The 22701-nt window shown below is 33.9% G+C and overlaps 1 long non-coding RNA gene across 1 annotated transcript in view; it reads right to left on the reverse strand.

The window, feature by feature from the left end:
* LOC108358761 (uncharacterized) overlaps nucleotides 1-22268 on the reverse strand; it is a 23965-nt gene extending 1697 nt beyond the window's left edge. The window contains exons 1-2 of the long non-coding RNA XR_001846829.1: nucleotides 22256-22268; nucleotides 21061-21064 (exon numbers count right to left, since the gene is read on the reverse strand). This is a non-coding gene — a long non-coding RNA (uncharacterized LOC108358761). The remainder of the gene's footprint in view (nucleotides 1-21060; nucleotides 21065-22255) is intronic.
* Nucleotides 22269-22701: the final 433 nt, after the last annotated feature.

Here is a 22701-nt window from a genome sequence, read left to right on the forward strand (position 1 = left end):
ATTTTTAGTTCACTGTTATAAGTGCCATAGCAACGAACTCGAAATATATGCATCTTATTTTGGTTTTAAGAGATTTTTTTCAGCACTTAAATTTATAAAATGCGTTGTTTTTATTAAAATTGACGAATATGTAAGAAAAACCTTACGTCAATAAATGCTCAACCTTGACAAAAATATGTAGCTCTTCATTTTAGCTACTATTAGTATTATCAAGCTCTTTTTAGCTCTTTATTTCGACCGTTTTAGCTCCAAACGAAATTTTTCTCCGGCAACACTGCTTAATACACGTACAAACATACATACATGTGAGCGGCCGGCAAAGCGACGAGAATAGCGAAGAAAACAAAAACAAAATTACTTCGATTTGACTTCAACCCTTCGCTTGAATTCTATGCCAGGGATGATAAATGAGTTTTTAATTTTTGTACCAAATGGACAAAAAGAATATACTAAATCAGCCGAAAAAGTACCAAAATTTAAAAGACTAGACAGACATATGAATATGGGTAATTTTCAAACAAAGTGTTCATGGCAGGTTTTTTATATAGTTTTTTTTAAGATTGATAATCTTATCCTCTAAAATCGTTTACTGACGCGAATACGAAACTGCTTTCATGCTTTTCAAAAATTAATTTTAGTTCTTATTTTTGCATTTTTGTAAAATATTTTCCAGAATGTAACATTTGCATATCACTTTTAAACTCATTTATCAGATAAGTCAATGTTGGAGATTTTTTGCGCCTTCTTCAAGACATTAACGTGACGTTTTTCTTGGGAGGCAGGTTTTTTTGTTTAATCTTTCGTCAGCAACAACTTCCCATATATGCCATTTGAACACTTTTGGAGAAACAAGACAATTAAATAAAAAATCCTTTTCCACCTAAAAGTGAACTTCTGGAAATATTTCACTTTTTTTTGTTCTAAAATTCTAATTTCACGAAAATATAAAATTAAGGAAATCATTGAAACCCCTGAAGCAATAAATAGGCATTGGTTATTATCTTATTTTTAGTGTTTTTTTTTATAAAAAAACTGGGTGTCTTTCCGGAAATATTAAGCCTTACTCGTTAATATTAAATACCTTTTTTTTTGGTTCGGCCAGTGTGTACTGCACCAAAAATCTGGAAAAATTTCGTCCGTGGACTTGGATGCGTAGCGTTATATGTACTTGTACATATGCATAGTTTAAAAAGGCCATGAAAACCCTAAATTTCCATTATAATCAATAATTCAAGTTAATCAACAAAACCATACAAGTATGTTTATTAAGTGCGAGCAACACAAAGAAACAGTTGCTTATATTATAGCAAGAACTTTTTGATGATTTTAAAAAGTCTTTAATTTTTAATAAACACCACGCACATACCTGTATAAAGTAGGAAAAAGATGACTGCATTTTTATCCACAAGTCGTATTTCTACATAATTTGTCGTAATGCTGTATTTTGACAAAATTGTATCAAAAATGTCGATGTAGTACCAATGTACTTTTGGGATCCAAAATGTATCAAAAAAGTACAATTGTACCATCAATTTCATTACTGTTCTATGCGCTGACTTATTTACGCACATAGAATCTACGTCGGCACATAAACACACAAACGCGTATTGGCTAGCTTAACATATGTACGTACATAAATATGTACATATGTACGTATGGCTGGAAGTGAAGCCGCCGGCAAAGCGACAATAAAAGCGAATACAAAAACAAAATCTCTTAAATTTGACTTCGATACTTCCCTGTAGGGAAACCCCGAACTGGTGAACCAAATTTATAGTTCCGTACTAGATCTTTATCGCCAAAAACGAACCAGTCCGATAGTAACTAGATCGCCACCAGCTCAAAAGCGGCGATATGTGGTACTTTTAAAAAACAATAACAGTCAGCACCTCTGCAAATTCAGCCACAGCCAAAGGTATGTAAACGTGTTTTCAAATGCAAAATTAAATTTACATTCATTCAAACAAATTTGATTTCAGATTGAAAATACATTTCTCTGCAAAAAATTTAAAATTGCTACCATGGTAACCCAAAAAGAAAACATCTTGTTACTTTTTTCGTTTACAACTGGTTCGAAACTATAGAAAATGGGTTGTAAAGCGAACTAGATCCCATATTTCGAATTTAGGACTGGTTCTGAACTATATAAAAGGTAATGCAGGGGGGACAATTTCCAATTCCTATGACATCGCTGTGTTAAATTCGCCAGTTGTTTGCATGCAAAAGAGATTTATCGCGAACTAGTAGTGGTTCTAAATGTACTAGAAGCGCACAAGTTCAAAACTAGAGATTTTCCCCACAGGGTTCGTTTGAATTCTATATAACTACACACTTAAATGCAAAGAACATACAAATGCGTATTGTTTTTTCTGTTTTTGTCACGTTTTTCGTTTCATCGAGTCTCAAAACACTCTCGCCGCTTAAGAAGTTTTCACTTAAAATATTCGGTTTGTATGGGAGATGTACACCCCTTTTGCAATAGGCTCAATTTTTCTCCATGAGTATGCGCTTGATTTCATATATCGAGGGCTTATATTCAATACCCTCTATTTGCAATTTTGATGAAAATGAGTTTTTGATGGTAACGTAAGCTCCGATTATTCTTTCAGCCATGACAATAATGTCAAACTTAAAATATAGTTTTAATGGTATTATATTCTCATTTTGAAAATTCCACTATCTGAAATAACATTTTGTTATAAGAGCAAAACCCTCTATCTACACAATTTTGCTAGAAAATTGCTTTTTTTAATCTTTTGTAGCAGGTAAGTTACATGTGTATGTATGTTACTGGTAAAATCCGATCTTAGGTCAAACTAGTTTTGCCCAGGCTTAACTAGTTTTACCTAATGCGGTATAACTGTCCAACCGAAACCAAATTTGATACAACAAAAAAATCTTCCATATCCCGTCAAACATAGAGTCATTAAACGCAGCTATTATTATTCCTATTGGCAAACTAAATAGAAACAATTCATTAGTTTCTAACTACAGACCCATTTCCCTCCTCCCTTGCATATCTAAAGTATTACTCCGGAAAAATGGTGGGGCATCCTGTTAAGTCTTTCCTTTACAACCGGAAGTTCGCTGTTCGGGTCAATAACTGTTATTCAAATACTGTTCCTCTCTTTAATGATGCCCCACAAGGATCACCACTTTTGGTTATTTTATTCAATATAGCCTTTGGGTAAGTTAGCTCCATTATATTTTTTCTAAGACTAAGGACTTGCCGCAATTGGTAAGGCAAGATCTTCAGGAGCTAAGATTTCGGTTTTTCACATATGCAGAAAACACAAATGTATACATCCAACCCTTTCCGTGTATGACACCCCTATCCACTATTCTGACACTTTGAAAATATTGGGAATAATTTTTGACAATAAACTTACTTTTAAGCAGCACTGTCATAATGTAAGATTAAGCTTACTGGCTAGACTAAATATTATAAAGTTTTTATCATCCAAGTATTCTTTAGTTCATATAACTACACTGATAAATGTAATTAGGGCTTTTATATTAGGAAAAATTGACTTTGGACTCGTAATTTACGGACACTGCGGAAAAAGCATCTTAAATTGCAAGAAACAATAGTCGGCGGTGCTTTTCCCGCGTATTGCTCGGCATTTACAATTGCTAGAAGCTGTACTTTTCACCTCTAAAAACGAAGGAAATTTCTTCATATGCACGGACAGTAAATCAGTAAATCAGCAATAGAAGCCCTCTTTAACAGTACTTATGATTCTCATATAATTTCGAAATCACGTGAAATACTCTTTCGACACAAAAACACCATTAAAATTATGTGGTTACTTGGGCACGTCGGAATAGAAGGGAACGAGTTTGCAGACCAAAACTTAAAAACTTAGTTTAAGATAACCATTACATCTAAAGAACTGACATTTTCATTATTCTGCAAAACCCGCTATCAGCACATTTTTTTATATAAATGGTTACTGTTCGAATTGCACTAACCTCTATCTGATCTTTAAACTAAAATAATATGGATTAAAGGTAAAATCCTAGTTTTAATATATAGCGTGAATTTTTAAGACATACGTGGGTACTTAAAACTATTAACACTTAAAAATAGCTGTGAAAACAGTTTTTTGCTCTTCTGAAAAATTAGGTTTTTGCAGATAGAGGGTATTGAATATAAGCCCTCGATATGTATCTCCATATCAAGTTCGAGTACTCTTCCTTGGACATTTCCGAAGATATGCAGTATGAAAAATTCAGTTTTTATGGGAGGTGCCACGCTCCCTTTCCCAAAAACCCAAAAGTTTCTCCATGAGTATGCCATTGATTACATATATCTTAATATTAAGTTCCATTACTCTACCGTGAACATTTCCAGAGATATGCAGGACGAAAAATTCGGTTTGTATTGGAGGTCCCACGCCCCCTTTCCCAAAAACCCAAAAGTTTCTCGATGAGTATGCGACTGATTTCATATATCTCCATACCAAGCTCCAGTACACTACTATAAAAAGCGATTTTTTAATCGATTCGAATCGAAATAAAAATAAATGATGCTGGAAGAAATTTGCAAAAAATAAATCGATCTCCCAAGACCGATTCATATATTTGGTCAAATGAAGTTTTTTACTTAATTTTTATAAAGAAATGAAACATAGTAGCTAACAATCCGAAATATGTACTTTAAAAGAAGCAAAATTACTAAAAATGCCACTTTGCGATGTTTCATGAATCGCACTAATGAATATTTTTCTGAACGTAATGCTCAACATTGCCATTAAAATTTTTTTCGTTTAATACCTAGTAGAAATTCATCACTAACCCTACTTAAGGAAATACTTTAATTAAAAAAAATAAAAATTTTATCACAAATGAGAAAAAATGTTAGGTTTTACTTCGAAATTAACCTTTTTTTTTAAATAGTATAATATAATGGAGCTTACGTATATATGTAGATTTTTTTTTGCAATACGGACGCTTTCAATTTATTTTTTTTTTTGTTTTCGCTAACTCTATTTACCCTTTTTAGAAAAGATTTGCTCCAAAACTGCATACGTACTAAAAGCTTTTCTAAAAAGAGCAATTAAGGAGTGCAAAATTTTGATGAAAATTTCCATAATGTTTGGAGTTACGATTTTTGGAATTTTTGTTGTAGTATTAGCGATAATTTTATATAGCGTTATTTCCATGCGGCTTCCCTGAGGAGCCCTTTATTCGGAGGAGAAAGAGAGGCAGGTCATTGAATTATTTCGTCTTTGCACTCTCAAGTTAGAAAGGTGGGAGGTGTCAAGCTCCATTATTTTTTTTTGTACCAGACTCCAATTCAAATTTCCTTAAAATTTTATAGATTTTCTGAGGTAAACCGTAGATCAATATACACCAATTGAGTAAATATCGAATGTCGATTTTCGAATTTGGACGTAGAATATGTCTTATGTTTCGATATGGAGGCTATGCTCAAATTCTCGAATTTTGACGTAGAATATGTCTTACGTTTCGATATGGAGGCTATGCTAAAATGTTGTAGTTGCAATTTTTAGAGCTTCACGAAAACGCTTATTGCACGAAAACTAATGAAGCGATTTCAAAGGAACGTGTGGCGTTTCAAAGAAAAAATTCCAGGCCTATTGACAGATATGTTTTTGTAAGTAACCAATTCGATTTCTGTCGTAGAAACAACGGTAAATACTGGCTTGTTTTGGGGTCAATTTTGAGCCTTTAAAGTGCTCTAGCAACTTATGATTTGAAGGTATACCTTTCATTTTCGGGATATAGGTTCTTTGGAGCAATAGAATTATTATCGTGAACAAATTTTATATAAATTCAACAAATACTCTAAGGCAACCATTTTTTGAAAAAATTAAAAAAAATTGTTTATTAGCAAAATGCTCGAAAACCGCTCGAATGATTTTGTTTTTGTTTTCTTTCAAAAATTCAAGTTTTTTTCTTTCGTTCTGTGGGAAGTATTGGTTGATATCTTCTAAGTATGTTTACTTTATTCAAATATATGGGCATAAATGATTTTCCATACAGAATCACTTCGTCATCATTTTGCAAACACGTGCTTGCGTTGGAAGAGAGAGAAGGAGACAAAAAGTATGTGTGTGTAGGTATTTCGGCTTTTGAGTAACAGATGGCGCCATATTTATAACCTAATCGCAGTTTGTGTATGTAAATACATACATACGTACATACGAACATATGTTGATTGCAGTTAATGTGGATCTGTTTTCTTGTAGTAATCTATGTACGTATGTACGTATGTACATATGTACATATGAATGCATAATACGCGAAAACTCTTTCATCATATCAGTTCTGTGCCGTTCGTTCGATTTTAACAAATGAGGTATCAAATTAAATTAGATCCAATAAAAGCAATTGCTAAATAAATTACTTCAATACGAATATAAATTAAAATTGCTTTGCAGAAACTTTATTTCCAAACTGCATATAGGAGTGTTACCACCTGATTTTATAATTAAATTCAAATTGTGTTAAGAATATTAGATAATTTAAATATGTATCACAGTACAAGTGTCAGACGAAAAAGGTTTAACGAGGCTTTGGTTTAAAAATAATTCGAACAGGATTTCCATCTGTTTGAAAAGTGGAATTAAATTAAATTATATCAAATATTGAAATATTGGGGTCAAACAAAGGAGTATTAAGAAACATTTAGTTTCAGCATTTATAACATTAAAAAGGGTTTGCTCTTGTGTAAAAAGTTAAACTCAAATTATTTAATCAGTTAAATGAATTATTAAAGTATGGGTATATATTGACATGGGTTAAACATGTTTTTTTCTTAACTTTATATAAGAGGTTTGCCATATGTTTTAGAAATTGAATTCAACTTGAATTAAGGGAATTAGATACACAATTTAATTATGTATCTCAATATGTATGTCAGTCGAAAAGGTTTAATAAGGTTTTGGTTTCAAAATATTTATAATTGAGTTGCCACCTCTTTTAAAATTAGACCTTAATTAAAGTAAGCATAAGCTGAATGAAATATTAAAATATGACGTGAAACGAAGGTGGTAATATAATATAATATATAATAGTAGTATGAATAATTAGGATAATAAAGAGGGTTGCCACCTGTTTAAAAAAGTAAACTCAAATTATTTAATAAGTTAAAGGAATTATTAAAAATATGGGTAACAAATAAAACGGGTTTAAAAAGGCTTAATTTCTGAACTGTATTTAGGGGCGTTGTCACGTATTTAAAAAGTAAAGTTTAACTTAATTCATCAGGCACATGAAATTTGTAGGTATCGCAATATCAGACGCAAGAGATTTGTTTATTTTTTAACTATTGTTAGGAGGAATTTCCTTAAAATTTTATAGATTTTCTGAGGTAAACCGTAGATCAATATACACCAACGGAGTAAATATCGAATGTCGATTCTCGAATTTGGACGTAGAATATGTCTTATGTTTCGATATGGAGGCTATGCTCAAATTCTCGAATTTTGACGTAGAATATGTCTTACGTTTCGATATGGAGGCTATGCTAAAATGTTGTAGTTGCAATTTTTAGAGCTTCACGAAAACGCTTATTGCACGAAAACTAATGAAGCGATTTCAAAGGAACGTGTGGCGTTTCAAAGAAAAAATTCCAGGCCTATCGACAGATATGTTTTTGTAAGTAACCAATTCGATTTCTGTCGTAGAAACAACGGTAAATACTGGCTTGTTTTGGGGTAAATTTTGAGCCTTTAAAGTGCTCTAGCAACTTATGATTTGAAGATATACCTTTCATTTTCGGGATATAGGTTCTTTGGAGCAATAGAATTATTATCGTGAACAAATTTTATATAAATTCAACAAATACTCTAAGGCAACCATTTTTTGAAAAAATTAAAAAAAATTGTTTATTAGCAAAATGCTCGAAAACCGCTCGAATGATTTTGTTTTTGTTTTCTTTCAAAAATTCAAGTTTTTTTCTTTCGTTCTGTGGGAAGTATTGGTTGATATCTTCTAAGTATGTTTACTTTATTCAAATATATGGGCATAAATGATTTTCCATACAGAATCACTTCGTCGTCATTTTGCAAACACGTGCTTGCGTTGGAAGAGAGAGAAGGAGACAAAAAGTATGTGTGTGTAGGTATTTCGGCTTTTGAGTAACAGATGGCGCCATATTTATAACCTAATCGCAGTTTGTGTATGTAAATACATACATACGTACATACGAACATATGTTGATTGCAGTTAATGTGGATCTGTTTTCTTGTAGTAATCTATGTACGTATGTACATATGTACATATGAATGCATAATACGCGAAAACTCTTTCGTCATATCAGTTCTGTGCCGTTCGTTCGATTTTAACAAATGAGGTATCAAATTAAATTAGATCCAATAAAAGCAACAATGCTAAATAAATTACTTCAATACGAATATAAATTAAAATTGCTTTGCAGAAACTTTATTTCCAAACTGCATATAGGAGTGTTGCCACCTGATTTTATAATTGAATTCAAATTGTGTTAAGAATATAAAATAATTTAAATATGTATCACAATACAAGTGCCAGACGAAAAAGGTTTAACGAGGCTTTGGTTTAAACATAATTCGAACAGGATTTCCATCTGTTTGAAAAGTGGAATTAAATTAAATTATATCAAATATTGAAATATTGGGGTCAAACAAAGGAGTATTAAGAAACATTTAGTTTCAGCATTTATAACATTAAAAAGGGTTTGCTCTTGTGTAAAAAGTAAAACTCAAATTATTTAATCAGTTAAATGAATTATTAAAGTATAGGTATATATTGACATGGGTTAAACATGTTTTTTTCTTAACTTTATATAAGAGGTTTGCCATATGTTTTAGAAATTGAATTCAACTTGAATTAAGGGAATTAGATACACAATTTAATTATGTATCTCAATATGTATGTCAGTCGAAAAGGTTTAATAAGGTTTTGGTTTCAAAATATTTTTAATTGAGTTGCCACCTCTTTTAAAATTAGACCTTAATTAAAGTAAGCATAAGCTGAATGAAATATTAAAATATGACGTGAAACGAAGGTGGTAATATAATATAATATATAATAGTAGTATGAATAATTAGGATAATAAAGAGGGTTGCCACCTGTTTAAAAAAGTAAACTGAAATTATTTAATAAGTTAAAGGAATTATTAAAAATATGGGTAACAAATAAAACGGGTTTAAAAAGGCTTTATTTCTGAACTGTATTTAGGGGCGTTGTCACGTATTTAAAAAGTAAAGTTTAACTTAATTCATCAGGCACATGAAATTTGTAGGTATCGCAATATCAGACGCAAGAGATTTGTTTATTTTTTAACTATAGTTAGGAGGGTTTCAGCTGTTTCAGAATTCTAGCTAACTTATGCACAAATTCGAAGACGAAGATAATGCGAAGACGAGCACGAACACGATGGAGAATACTAACACGGGCACCTAGGCTAATATAAAAAGTAATACAAATTTCTGCAGTATGAAAGGAATTAAAAGTCAGTTGAAGTAGTGATATACGTCATGGCATATATCTATTTATAAGCTGAAGATACATATGATTGCAATTAATGTGGATCTGCTTCTCTATAGCTAAGTATTAATATTTTGCAATGCATATTGTATTATTAAATTCAATTCCATACAATCTAAACGAATATTTCATGTGCCGCTTTTAACTTGAATGTGATTTTAATAATATCACGTATTCTACGTTTAAGTTTAGCGGGTGTGACTCCGACGCTACCTGCAGGTCAAGACGAAGGCGCTGGACTGATGCTTTTTTAATCGATTTACGGATCGAATCGGAACTAAAAAATCGGATCGGAAAGGATCGATTAATCGATCTTCGATTTAATTGATTTAAAAACGGCATCTCTACTATGAAACCTTCCAGAGATATGCGCTATGAAAAATTCCCCTTTTCCAATAGCCCAAATGTTTCTCCATGACAATGCGATTGATTTCATATATCTTAATACCAAGTTCCAGTTCTTTACAATGAACACTTCCAGAGATATGTAATATAAAAAATTCGATTTGTATGGGAGGTCCCACGCCTCCTTTATATACCGAAATATAAAGGTATTAGTATACTTAGATATAAAAGTACATATTTACTTTTAGTTACATTTATCTATTTTTAGGCTAAGTTTTTCCGCAGAATGGGTACAATTTGAGAATTAAATTTTGCATGAATATCAGTTATAAAAGAGCATGATTCAATAATTAAGGGTTACATAATTATTGAAATCCCTGGGTGCGAAAATGGTAGTAAAAAATTACGCAAAGTAGGCACTTACAGGTCTATTCTGCACGTTACCGAAGATTCTGTACATTTTATTACCAAAAAATTGTATTACCAAAAAATGTAACCAGTTCTTGTCACCGCAATTCTATGTACAATTTGCAAAGAAGCAACACTGTGCCACTGCCACGGGGGCGGTGCGAGAGAGACTACTGTCAGTTTATCTAACCTTTAATAACACAGGTCCATAAACAAAATCAATGAAAGGTTCCTTTGATCAAACCTAGTCTATCATATGTTTTTGGGGTCGCTGAACACGAATCTGAATTCCGCTTCGCTCCGTCCGTCCGGACTTTTTTCTAACCTCAAAAAACATCTCGGATTTTACGTGACAGAGAATCTAGACGTGATGGAGCAAAACGGACTTCAAATTCGTTTTCAGCGACCCAAAAAACATGCAATAGACTAAATTGGGTCAAAGCAACCTTTCATCGATTTTTTTTTTGTGGACCTGTGTTATTGAATCATAGCATAAGAGGACCCCAAGCAAACAGCTGATTGGTAGTTTCTCAGTGAACGAACCTCAAAGTCAAAATTAAGCATATCCAGCAGGGTTGAATGAAACAATTGATTCTATTAGCTTTTGATTAAACACTAATCGAGCAATTAGCAATTGAAATTTTGTAGGGTTAATCGAGCTCGATTAACGCTTTTATCGAGAAAGCTTGGCTAATTTGTCGATTAGCGGCCACTGAACATACTTTCAATATTGAAGGGTGGATTAAATTTTTAAATAGTGGTTTTCTTCCTCAATTAAAAAAATTCCATGTTTTTCACTAGATACCAACTAAAAATGCTCAACCCTTTCTTCTTTGTGTATTAAATTTCGTAGGTACCAACCTTCCTTGGACCGACTATCATGGAGTTACATCATTGCTATTGTGTACACAGACGGGCAAGGGATTCAATCGATTTCTCTCTTTATTCTGAGCATTTGGTTAATATGTATACCCTTGCGGTAAAATGCGCTCGTTTATAAACACACTGAAATAAGTGGTTTTAATTTGATATTTTCCGTTATATCAATGAGTAGGTTTGCCAAATGATTGGTTCAATTAACCGGGGAATCAATTTACCGATACTCGATTAATTGAACAGTTCGGAAATTCCGCTAAATTCAACAACCTAATCAATTAAAAGAAAATGCATGTGTGCATTTTAAGTCATTATTAAATTAAATGATATTTATGTAGTTTAAATTTTAAACGAAAAAATATAAGGGATAAAAACAAATGATATTTATTATTGTTCATACGTAAGTATGTATACTTCTCCTCACATTATTAGAGATAATTGTTATAAAAAATAAAATATACGTAAGGAACAATTAACCGGGAAAAATTGAAGGTATATCTCTTTTTAATGCCACATGTTTTAAACGAATTATACGGGGAATACTGTATATTAAATAAAATTGTACTGAAAAGTACCGATATTGATGAATCGAAAAGTCATGATGCACTGATTTTTCAAAATATAATTTTGGCAACCCTACTACTGTACCATAACTGAAGTTAATAGTGCATTTTAAGGGGCATGATCGGATTATATATGTACTTGCAGAGATTTAGGAACGCAAATTCATTAGAAAATAAAATTTTTAAATTTTTCCTTATAGCAAATAGTGGCATAAAGCTCAATAACGTTGTTGAAATAAAAATTATTCCGCTACAATATTAAAATGACAATAATTTTTATATACATATACCTAGTACATATACAACTTAGACGAAATCTGCAAACAAATAAATATTTACCATGGAATGCTTGGTATTGTATGTGCACACACACATACATACATATGTACGTATAAAAGTATATGCACAAATAAGAACGGGTGATAGACAAATGTGTACATGCCCTGCAGCAAATCAAACTAGTTCAGAAGTTGCGCTGAGTTAGCCTGAAAAGGGACGGTACTGGTTCTTCATCTATTCCAACTCAATGCTTTCAACTGTCTTTTTTAACATGGCGATGTCCTACGAAGTGACAATTGTCGCCCTCTACAGAAATTTTGAAGTTGTCCTGAGCTGACTCTGGCTGAGATGGTTCGGAGACAGTTCATATTACAACAGTTCCTAGATAGTTCAAAAAGGGTCACCTTCGGGCTAGAAAAAATTTGGTTATTTTTGAGCTGGTTCTAAGAAGTATAGTATAGAGCCGTTTCTTTAAATAAGCACGCATACAATTTTGTTAATAAAAAATACTTCATTTTATGTTTAAAGAGCTACTTGTTTTGCACTAATTTACTTTTTGAGGCAAACTGTCCTTTTAAATTAGGAACATAAAGTGTCAGTTATTCCTTCATTTTCTAAAACCTTATTCTTAAAAATAATTTACATGTGTTACGTATAATGGGTATTTCTGGGATACTTATAATTAAAAATCTAAACTAGGTCGTGTCAAAACATTAGAAAAAACGGTGATATTGTATATAATATGCTTATTTGTGATAACTCAGCGTTAAATTGTATTAAATGTATTAAAATGTAATACATAGACTCTCTGGCATCTAATAAGAACATATACAATTTTGAATATTCACAATGGTTTTCATGCTAAATATTTTTCGTAAGTTTTTTATTTAAGGATGGCTAATAAGCATTATAACATAAACATATAAAGTCACGTCTCTAGCCGTGTTGGAAATTTAGTAGAGTTCTAGAAACTGTTATAAAAACTTCAATATTTTAAATCAGAGTTTATAAGTACGCAGTTCTATAGCCGATTAAATTCTAGTATAATTTATCGCGCTGATTTTTCAAAACTCTTTTTACGCACGCTCTTAAAGGTATTTTCCTATTTAAATATTTTCGGTTAAGATGCAGGGTTACACTTTACTTCACTAAAATTTCATGGGCTACAAAAAGGAATACTCGAAATATTTATAAAAAAAAATCTTTAATTAAAAAGTTTTAAATTTGAAGACAATTTTTAGAGTTCTATCAAGTTTGCAGCACAGTTAGGAATTTGAGTTTAAATGGTTTATGGAGGATGACACATCGTACTGAAATAAAAACTTAACAAAAAATATTTAAAATGAAAAACATTGGCAATTAAAAAAAAATCACTGCATAACTACATATTTCGGGTACTCAGTGATATATTTACGTATATACAGTATCGGTCATATCAATAGCACCCTCATTGCAAAGTGAGATTTTTTACCACTTTTGTTTATTTTTTTAAATCTGACTAAAAGGTAAAAAATTTTGATGAAAAATCGTTTAATTTAATTTTGTTTTGTATAAAGTTTTAAACACGGTTTATATGATTTTGTTTTAAGCATCATAATTTTTTTATAAAATAATAACAAACACATTTTAACTCTCAATATATTGTGAATATTTAAAAAAGAAATGGTGTACGCAGACCTTTGCTGATAAGTCTAGCTTAACTAAATTTTATGGTTATATTTTGTTTTCAATTTTATACGTACGTATATATGTAAAAAAATTAAATTAATGTTACCAATAACGACTTTTTTTTAAATATTTTAGCAGTTGGCCCATAAACTATGTATGTAGAGAATTACATATTAAATAAACGAAAACAGTTTGTTATTAGTTTAAGGGTCTATGAAAATCGAAAAAATATAGTATAATAGATACATTTGCGCATCTTTTTTCAGCTTTCACATGATCAGGATGAGTAACATTGATGAAAGCGCAACTAGCAACATATGAGTTTCAACTGTCCAGCTCTAATCCCTTTTGCAGTAGTTCAGAGACAGTTCTGAAATTTGTAGGGCGGAACTAGCGCTTTGCCAGACTGTCTCTAAATTTTGCTGCAGGGTATGTACATATAATGCATAGTTCATCTAATTGTATAAGCAAGAAGGCAAATATAACACTCGTCTTGCTTAAACAAAGTAGAATACATCTTTGCTCCAATTTCTTTTGAAATGAGTTATCAAAAACGTGAACCGTAGTGTTCTACATATTTCGTCTTCTGTTTAGTTTTAATTATAAAACTATTTTTGGCTAACATTTCTTATCTAGATGCAGTTTTATTTGTCCACGTATTCCGGATTATAAGTATACATATATTCCGTAACAATTATTTCGTTTGTTGACAAGAGATTTATAAATTGTAATGAAAATACCGCTGTGGTGTTGTGGTTAGTAGTGCGCGCTACCACTCCTGTGTTCAAGCCCTGGTCAAAGCCACATCGCAAAAGAATAACGAAAAACAATTTTCTCTTAACAGCGGTTGCCCCTCGGCAGGCAATGGAAAACCTCCGAGTGTATTTCTGCCATAGCTTCTCATAAAAAATAAAATCGCCGTTCGGAGTTGGCGTAAAACTGTAGGTCGCTCCCCTTTATGTAACATCATCAAGGCGCACGCCACAAATCGGAGCAGAAGCTCGGACAAACACTAACCCAGCGTTTATTACTATTATTAATGAAACTAATTTGTATGTAAGTATATGCATTAGGCTGCGTCATTATACCTGTCTATAAAAGGATAAGTTAAGTCATATATTTAGCCGTGAATTTGATTTAAAGTTTCGGAAATTTTTGAAAACTAATTCTGTTCGATAATATCCAAACAATTGGCACGTCGTCCATGCTTCTGCGGCATACACCAGGGAGGAAATATTAGAACCCGTATGAGGTTTTTTACTCAGTCCAAAGTAGAAGTTGCTGACAAGAGTGATTCTCCATTAATATTCTTCTATATATATAAAAATGTTGTGTTCGTTTGTTACGGTCATAAAAACTCGAGAATGGCTAAACCGATTTAAGTCTTTTTTTTATTGTTTTATCGTTATATATAATACCAGGATCATTTATATCACAAAAATTTAGAGGGTTTCCACCTGTTTGAAAATTTTAAGTCAATTAAATTGATAAAATATTGTTATAGAAGGATGATTGTTGGAAATATATTGGAATAAGGCTGCCACCTTTTTGAAAATTTTAACTCAGTTAAATTGATAAAATAAATGAAATTTTAAACTTAATTAAATAGATAAAATAAATGACATATTACAATATGGGTATCAGATTAAAGAGGTTTAAGAAAGATGACTGCTGAAAATATTTTTGAGGAGTTTTGTCCCCTGTTTGCAAATTTTACTTTAGTTAGATTGATAAAGTAAATGAAATATTGCCATGTGGGTGTCAAACTAAGGAGTTTTAAGAAGGCTTACAGCCGAAAATATGTTTAAGGAGGGCTGCCACCTATTTGAAAATTTAACTCAATTTAATTAATAAAATAAATGACATATTACCAGGGAACGCATTTTTAGGACCCTAAAACCCATAAAAAAGACATAATAATATAACAAAATAGGCCGGAAAAGGCAAAATAATATAGCGAAATAGGCAGGAAAAGGCACTAGATCGCAAATAGGCAAAAGAAGGCACTAAAAGAAGACAAAACCCGAAAAAAAATCAAAAAATACATTTATTTTAGAAATGTTTATATTACAAGTAAAAAGAGAAAAACTATGAACTATTTAGTTTCATGATTTTTACTTTGAATTTTTGACTATTTTGTGCTTTCGAATTTTTAACTCACAAAACTTTAATCTCTATAGTTGTAGTAACATCGAACCACTATATGTATTTTGAAGTTTTTTGGCAACATTTTCATTCGATTTTCGCGAAGAAAAGCCATCAATATACTAAACGTGCGCTCGACTTGGGTTGATACAAGTGGCGCACAATTTAAATATTGAACATTTGAAACTTTAAAATTATCAGGAAGAAGGGCTTTTTCCTCGGTATAATCACTTTTTTAAATGTAGAAAAGGCCAAAAAAGGCAGCATCAAATGTGTATATATGGAATCAGGGAAGGCTAAATCGTGGACATTCTTAATCGAATATACTCTATCTCTTTAGCAGAAAAAGAGGCAAAATCTATAAAATCCGTTCCGCGCATATTACAGTACAGGTATCAAATTAAAAGCGGTTAATGATTGTTAGAAATATTTTGGAGGAGGGTTGCCATCTATTTGAAAATTTAAACTCAGTTAAATTGATAAAATAAATAAAATATTGAATGTGGGTATCAAACTTTACAGCCGAAAATATGTTTGAATTGGGTTGCCGCCTGGTTGAAAATTTAACTCAATTTAATTGATAAAATAAATGACTTATTACAATATAGGTATCAAATTAAAGAGGTTTAAGAAAGATAACTGTCGAAAATAATTTTTAGATGGGTTACCACCTATTTAAAAATTTTCACTCAGTTAAATTGATAAAATAAAAGAAACAATGCAATATGGGTATCAAATTAAATATGTTTAAGAAATATAACTGTCGAAACAATTTTGAGGAGGACTGCCAACTATTTGAAAACTTTAACTCAATTATTTAAATTGATAAAATAAATGAAATATTGCAACGTGTGTAACAAACTTTAGATTTTTAAGAAGGCTTGCAGCCGAAAATATGCTTGAGGAGGGTTCCATCTGTTTGAAAATTTAACTAAATTTAATTAATAAAATAAATGGTTTATTACAATACAGGTATCAAATTAAATAGGTTTAAGAAAGATGACGGTTGGAAATATTTTTGAGGAGGGTTGCCACCCATTTGAAAATTTGAACTCGAAAACTCAGTCTGTTGCCGTAGATTTCACCAATATATTTTCAATATAAACCAATAGAATAAATAAACCAACGAAAAATTAGTCCATCGTCAGATATGTCTGATTTATTATTATTTATGTATGGCTGTGTGCAAATGCAAAGCGAATACGGAATATTACCTTAAGTGGTTGTGACGATGCGTGGTGGCTGATTGTAGTTTATGGTTGAATCGGTTATGGTTCAACCTCAAAGTAGTAAAACTGTTTGGAGGGGAAACTCAACTATAGTAAATTTGGCGGGAAAAGTTTATGACAGTTTTTAATAAATACATGTATACATGTGTGCGTACATACGTATATTATTAAGCATTGAAGTGGACCGTCTTGGATTGTTTGGTTTAGTCTACAGGCCAAAACACAGTTAAATTGGTTAAATAAATGAAATATTGCAATGTAATTGAAAAATCTTGATTTGGAAATATTTTCAATAGAATTGTCACCTATCTAAAAGTGGTCCAAAAACTAGACATCTGTAGGAAATTCGAGGTATACATTTCAGATCGAGCTCTCTGTAATACAGAGAACCCATACACCAAACCTAATCTTCTTCTTCTTCTTTATTGGCGCTGTAACCGCCTAAGCGATTTTGGCCGAGTCCGAAACAGCACGCCAGTCATTTCTCTTCTGTGCTAACTGACGCCAATCGGAAATGCCAAGTGAAGCCAAGTCCTTCTCCACCTGGTCTTTCCAACGCAGAGGAAGCCTTCCTCTTCCTCTGTTACCAGCATCGCGGCTCGCGTTGAAATTTTCAGAGCAGGAGCGTTTCTGTCCATTCGAACGACATGGCCAAGCCAGCGGAGCCGCTGAATTTAATTCGCTGCACTATGTCTATATCGTTGTAAAGCCCATACAGCTCATCGTTAAATCGTCTGCGATATTCGCCATCACCAACGCGTAAAGGTCCGTAAATCTCTCGCAGAATCTTTCTCTCGAAAACTCCAAGAGCCGCCTCATCAGATGCTTTCATTGCGCCATACACCAGCACAGGCATGATGAGTATATACTTATAGAGTGTGATCTTTGTACGACGAGAGAGGACTTTACTTCTCAATTGGCTACTCAGCCCAAAGTTGCACTTGTTGGCAAGAGTGATTCTCCGTTGTATTTCAAGGCTGACATTATTGGTGTTAATGCTGGTTCCCAAATAAACTAAGTCGTCTACTTTTTCAAACTTGTAACTGTCAACAGTGACGTGGGTGCCAAGACGCGTATGCTCTGACTGTTTGTGTGATGACAGGAGATACCACCCATTCGCTTTGCTTATCTATCCAATCCCTAGAAGGCAGAACAGACGTAGCCCTTGCTTTTACCGATAATAGCGATGTCGTTGGCATACGCCAGCAATTGTACGCTCTTGTAAAGTATTGTGCCTGAGCGGTTCAGTTCTGCGGCTCTTATTATCTTCTCCAACATCAGATTAAAGAAATCACATGAAAGGGAGTCCCCTTGTCTGAAACCTCGTTTGGTATCAAACGGCTCGGAGAGGTCCTTCCCTATTCTGACGGAGCTGGTGGTATTGCTCAACGTCATTTTACACAGCCGTATTAGTTTCGCGGGGATACCAAATTCAGACATCGCGGCATAAAGGCAACTTCTCTTCGTGCTGTCGAAAGCGGCTTTGAAATCGACAAATAGATGGTGTGTGTCGATCCTATTCTCGCGGGTCTTTTCCAAGATTTGGCGTATTGTGAATACCTGATCTATGGTGGATTTTCCAGGCCTAAAGCCACACTGATAAGGTCCAATCAGCTCGTTGACGGTGGGCTTCAGTCTTTCGCACAATACGCTCGATAAGACCTTGTAACCTATGCTTAGAAGGCTAATTCCGCGGTAGTTGGCGCGTATGGCGGGGTCGCCTTTCTTGTGGATTGGGCAGAGCACACTTAAATTCCAGTCGTCGGGCATGCGTTCATCTGACCATATTCTGCATACGAGCTGATGCATGCACCTCATCAGCTCCTCGCCGCCGTACTTGAATAGCTCGGCTGGCAGGCCGTCAGCTCCAGCAGCTTTGTTGTTTTTCAGCCGCGTAATCGCTATTCGTACCTCGTCATAGTCAGGCGGTGGGACAGCTACTCCATCATCATCGACTGGGGACTCGGGTTCGTCTTCTTTACTGCTTTCAGCGTTGCTACCATTCAGTAGGTTGTAAAAGTGTTCCTTCCACAATTTAAGTATATTCTGGACAACGGTCACTAGGTCGCTGTTGTTGTTCTTACAGGAGTTCACCCCGGTCTTGAAACCTTCCGTAAGTCTCCTAACCCTCTGGTAGAATTTTCGGGCGTTCTTCCTGTCGGCCAGCATTTCAAGCTCTTTTCACTCACGTATTTCGGTCTCTCTCTTATTGCGGCGGTACTGAATGATCGGGAAATGTGGTTCCACTGCTCGTGTATGTCGGATTGTTGAAGAGTGCTCTCAAAGAGCAGGTGTGTGAGTCGAGTGGCGAATAAATTGGCCGTCTGTTGTGATTGCAGCTTTTCGACGTTAAGCTTTCCTTGCATTGTTGGGCGCACATTTTTTGCTGCACAGAGGCGGGTGCGTATCTTGGCTACAACAAGATAGTGGTCCGAGTCGATGTTTGGCCCTCGGAGTGTACGTACGTCCAAAACGCTTGAAGCATGCCTTCCGTCTATCACAACATGATCGATTTGGTTTCTCGTTTTTCGATCTGGAGACAGCCATGTAGCTTGGTGGATGTTCTTATGCTGGAACCTAGTACTACATATTACCATATTTCGGGCCCCGGCGAAGTCGATCAGCCTCAGTCCGTTATCGGACGTTTCGTCGTGGAGGCTGAATTTTCCGACAGTGGCGCCAAAGATCCCTTCCTTGCCCACCTTGGCATTAAAATCGCCAAGCACGATTTTGACATCCTGTCGGGGGCAGCGCTCATATGTACGTTCCAAGCGCTCATAGAAGAGATCCTTGGACGCCTCATCCTTCTCTTCCGTCGGGGCATGGGCGCAGATGAGCGAGATGTTGAAGAACCTAGCTTTGATGCGGATTGTGGCTAGACGTTCGTCCACCGGGGTGAACGCCAGTACTCGGCGACGGAGTATCTCTCCTACCACGAATCCAACACCGAATTTGCGCTCCTTTACGTGGCAACTGTAGTAGACGTCGCAAGGCTTCACGCTTGCTTTTCCTTGCCCCGTCCATCGCATTTCTTGGATGGCGGTGATGTCAGCCTTTGTCTTCAAGAGGACATCAACCAGCCGGGCAGAGGCACCTTCCCCATTAAGGGTCCGGATATTCCAGGTGCATATCCTTAAATCATAGTCCTTTATACGTTTGCCGTGGTCGTCGCTGCCCAGACGATACGTGGATATAAATATCCGGACGGTGTGAGCTGCGATTTGAACCGTACGCACAAGAATTGCTTCTAGCCACTCCCAGGTGAATGGCAGTCAAATGTTTTCCACTTCTGCGCACGGAACCATCCTCCAGGCAGAGATTCATGCAGTTAAATTGGTTAAGTAAATGAAATATTGCAATGTACTTGAAAAATCTTGATTTGGAAATATTTTCAATAGGATTGTCACCTATCTAAAAATCGTCCAAAAACTAGATATCTCTGGGAAATTTGAGGTACACATTTCAGATCGAGCTCTCTGGAATACAGGGAACCCATACACCAAACCTAATGGGGAGGTTTGGTACACAGATGGACCTAAGCTTGCTAATGGTTAAACTGGGGCTGGAGGAGTTTTGTCACCTGTTTGTAAATTTTACCTTAGTTAGATTGATAAAGTAAATGAAATATTGCCATGTGGGTGTCAAACTAAAGAGTTTTAAGAAGGCTTACAGCCGGAAATATGTTTAAGGAGGGCTGCCACCTGTTTGAAAATTTAACTCAATTTAATTAATAAAATAAATGACATATTACCAGGGAACGCATTTTTAGGACCTAAACACCCATAAAAAAGGCATAATAAAATAACAAAATAGGCCGGAAAAGGCAAAATAATATAGCGAAATAGGCAGGAAAAGGCACTAGATCGCGAAAAGGCAAAAGAAGGCACTAAAAAAAGACAAAACCCGAAAAAAATCAAATAATACATTTATTTTAGAAATGCTTATATTACAAGTAAAAAGAGAAAAACTATGAACTATTTAGTTTCATGATATGAAAAATTTGTACTTTGAATTTTTGACTATTTTGTCCTTTCGATTTTTTAACTCACAAAACTTTAATCTCTATAGTTGTAGTAGCATCGAACCACTAGATGTATTTTGAAGTTTTGTGGCAACATTTTCATTCGATTTTTGCGAAGAAAAGCCATCAATGTACTAAACGTGCGCTCGACGTGGGTAGATACAAGTGTCGCACAATTTAAATATGGAACATTTGAAACTTTCATATTATTAGGAAAAGGGGCTTTTTCCTCGGTATAATCACATTTTTAAATGTAGAAAAGGCCAAAAAAGGCAGCATCAAATGTGTATATATGGAATCAGTAGTGCGATTCCCATTTTTCTTAACGACAATATTCGTATCGTTAGCTAACGATTCCGACAAGTTTCGTTAATTGCAATTCTCAAGCACACTTTTAGCGAATATTGTCGGTAGCTTTGACAGTTGTCTAACGAAATTTGTCGATAGCCTAGCTACGAATATTTTGTCGTTGAAAAGCCTAACGATAAAATTGGTTCAAGTTTTTATTGAGAAAAATTAGGCAAAATTCATCGGTAGGCAAACTATTATAATAAAAAATAACTAATAAATAAACATTTATCACACATAGATGTGCTTATTATTATTATTATTTTTATTTATTACACTGAAAGTTGAAAACTTAGGCAAAGGTTTTGATAGTTGATCTCACTTAATTGGGGCACTCTAAATTCAATGGCTTCCCCCGTTTTGTCAGATTGGCTCCAGTGTTCTAGATAACGACACTTGAACATTTGCTCCAATTTTAACTTGTTTGTAAATAACTCAGTTTTTGTGTTGTTTTAATAAAATTTTTAACATGACTGATTTTTATAGTGAAGGTTATTTTAAAAAATAGTCACGTGATAAAGTTTAGTAAAATGACTTTAACGGACTTTGTCGGAGTTATTAAAAAAAAACTTGAAAATTTAAACAAATTTTCAAGTACTGTTACGTCGAAAACTAGAGCCACAGCTGAATTTTTAGACGTGGGAAGCATAACGTGAAAATGATGTGTTTGTTGTAATTCATACTGTAATTGTGCGTATAATTTTTTACTTATATACGGCTAACACCACCTTATTAAATTCGCCTTGCACGAGGCCCTTATTGCAAAATAAAAAGTCCAGCATCCTATGGTACTGCTCCGTAGTAGCTTTTGCGCTTCTGTTTTTTGTTCATATTGTATTCACAAAAACAATCTCGACAACAATAATACGCGCAACAATAAAATGTTTCTTTTAAATATTGAGTGTCAAACGTCAATATTGCCATATTTGTCTTTGTAATTAACGACAATCCTCGTAAACTTCTTTATCGACATGTCCAACGAATTCTGTCGTTAAGTGTGTTTTTGAGAATAGCCTATTCGCTACTGCAAGCTACAAACGTCGTTCATTATCCATAACGAATTTCGGTCGTTAGGAAAAATCGCACTACTGTACTGTAAAATGCACGGAACGGATTTTATAGATTTTGCCTCTTTTTCTGCTAAACGTATAGAGTATATTCGATTAAGAATGTCCACGATTTAGCCTTCCCTTCGTTAGACATGTCGATAAAGAAGTTTACGAGGATTGTCGTTAATTATAAAGACAAATATGGCAATATTGACGTTTGACACTCAATATTTAAAAGAAACATTTTATTGTTGCGCGTATTATTGTTGTCG

Source organism: Rhagoletis zephyria, unplaced genomic scaffold (assembly GCF_001687245.7).
Source record: "Rhagoletis zephyria isolate East Lansing unplaced genomic scaffold, Rhagoletis_zephyria_1.1 Rzeph_scaffold_00294, whole genome shotgun sequence".
NCBI lineage: Eukaryota > Metazoa > Arthropoda > Insecta > Diptera > Tephritidae > Rhagoletis > Rhagoletis zephyria.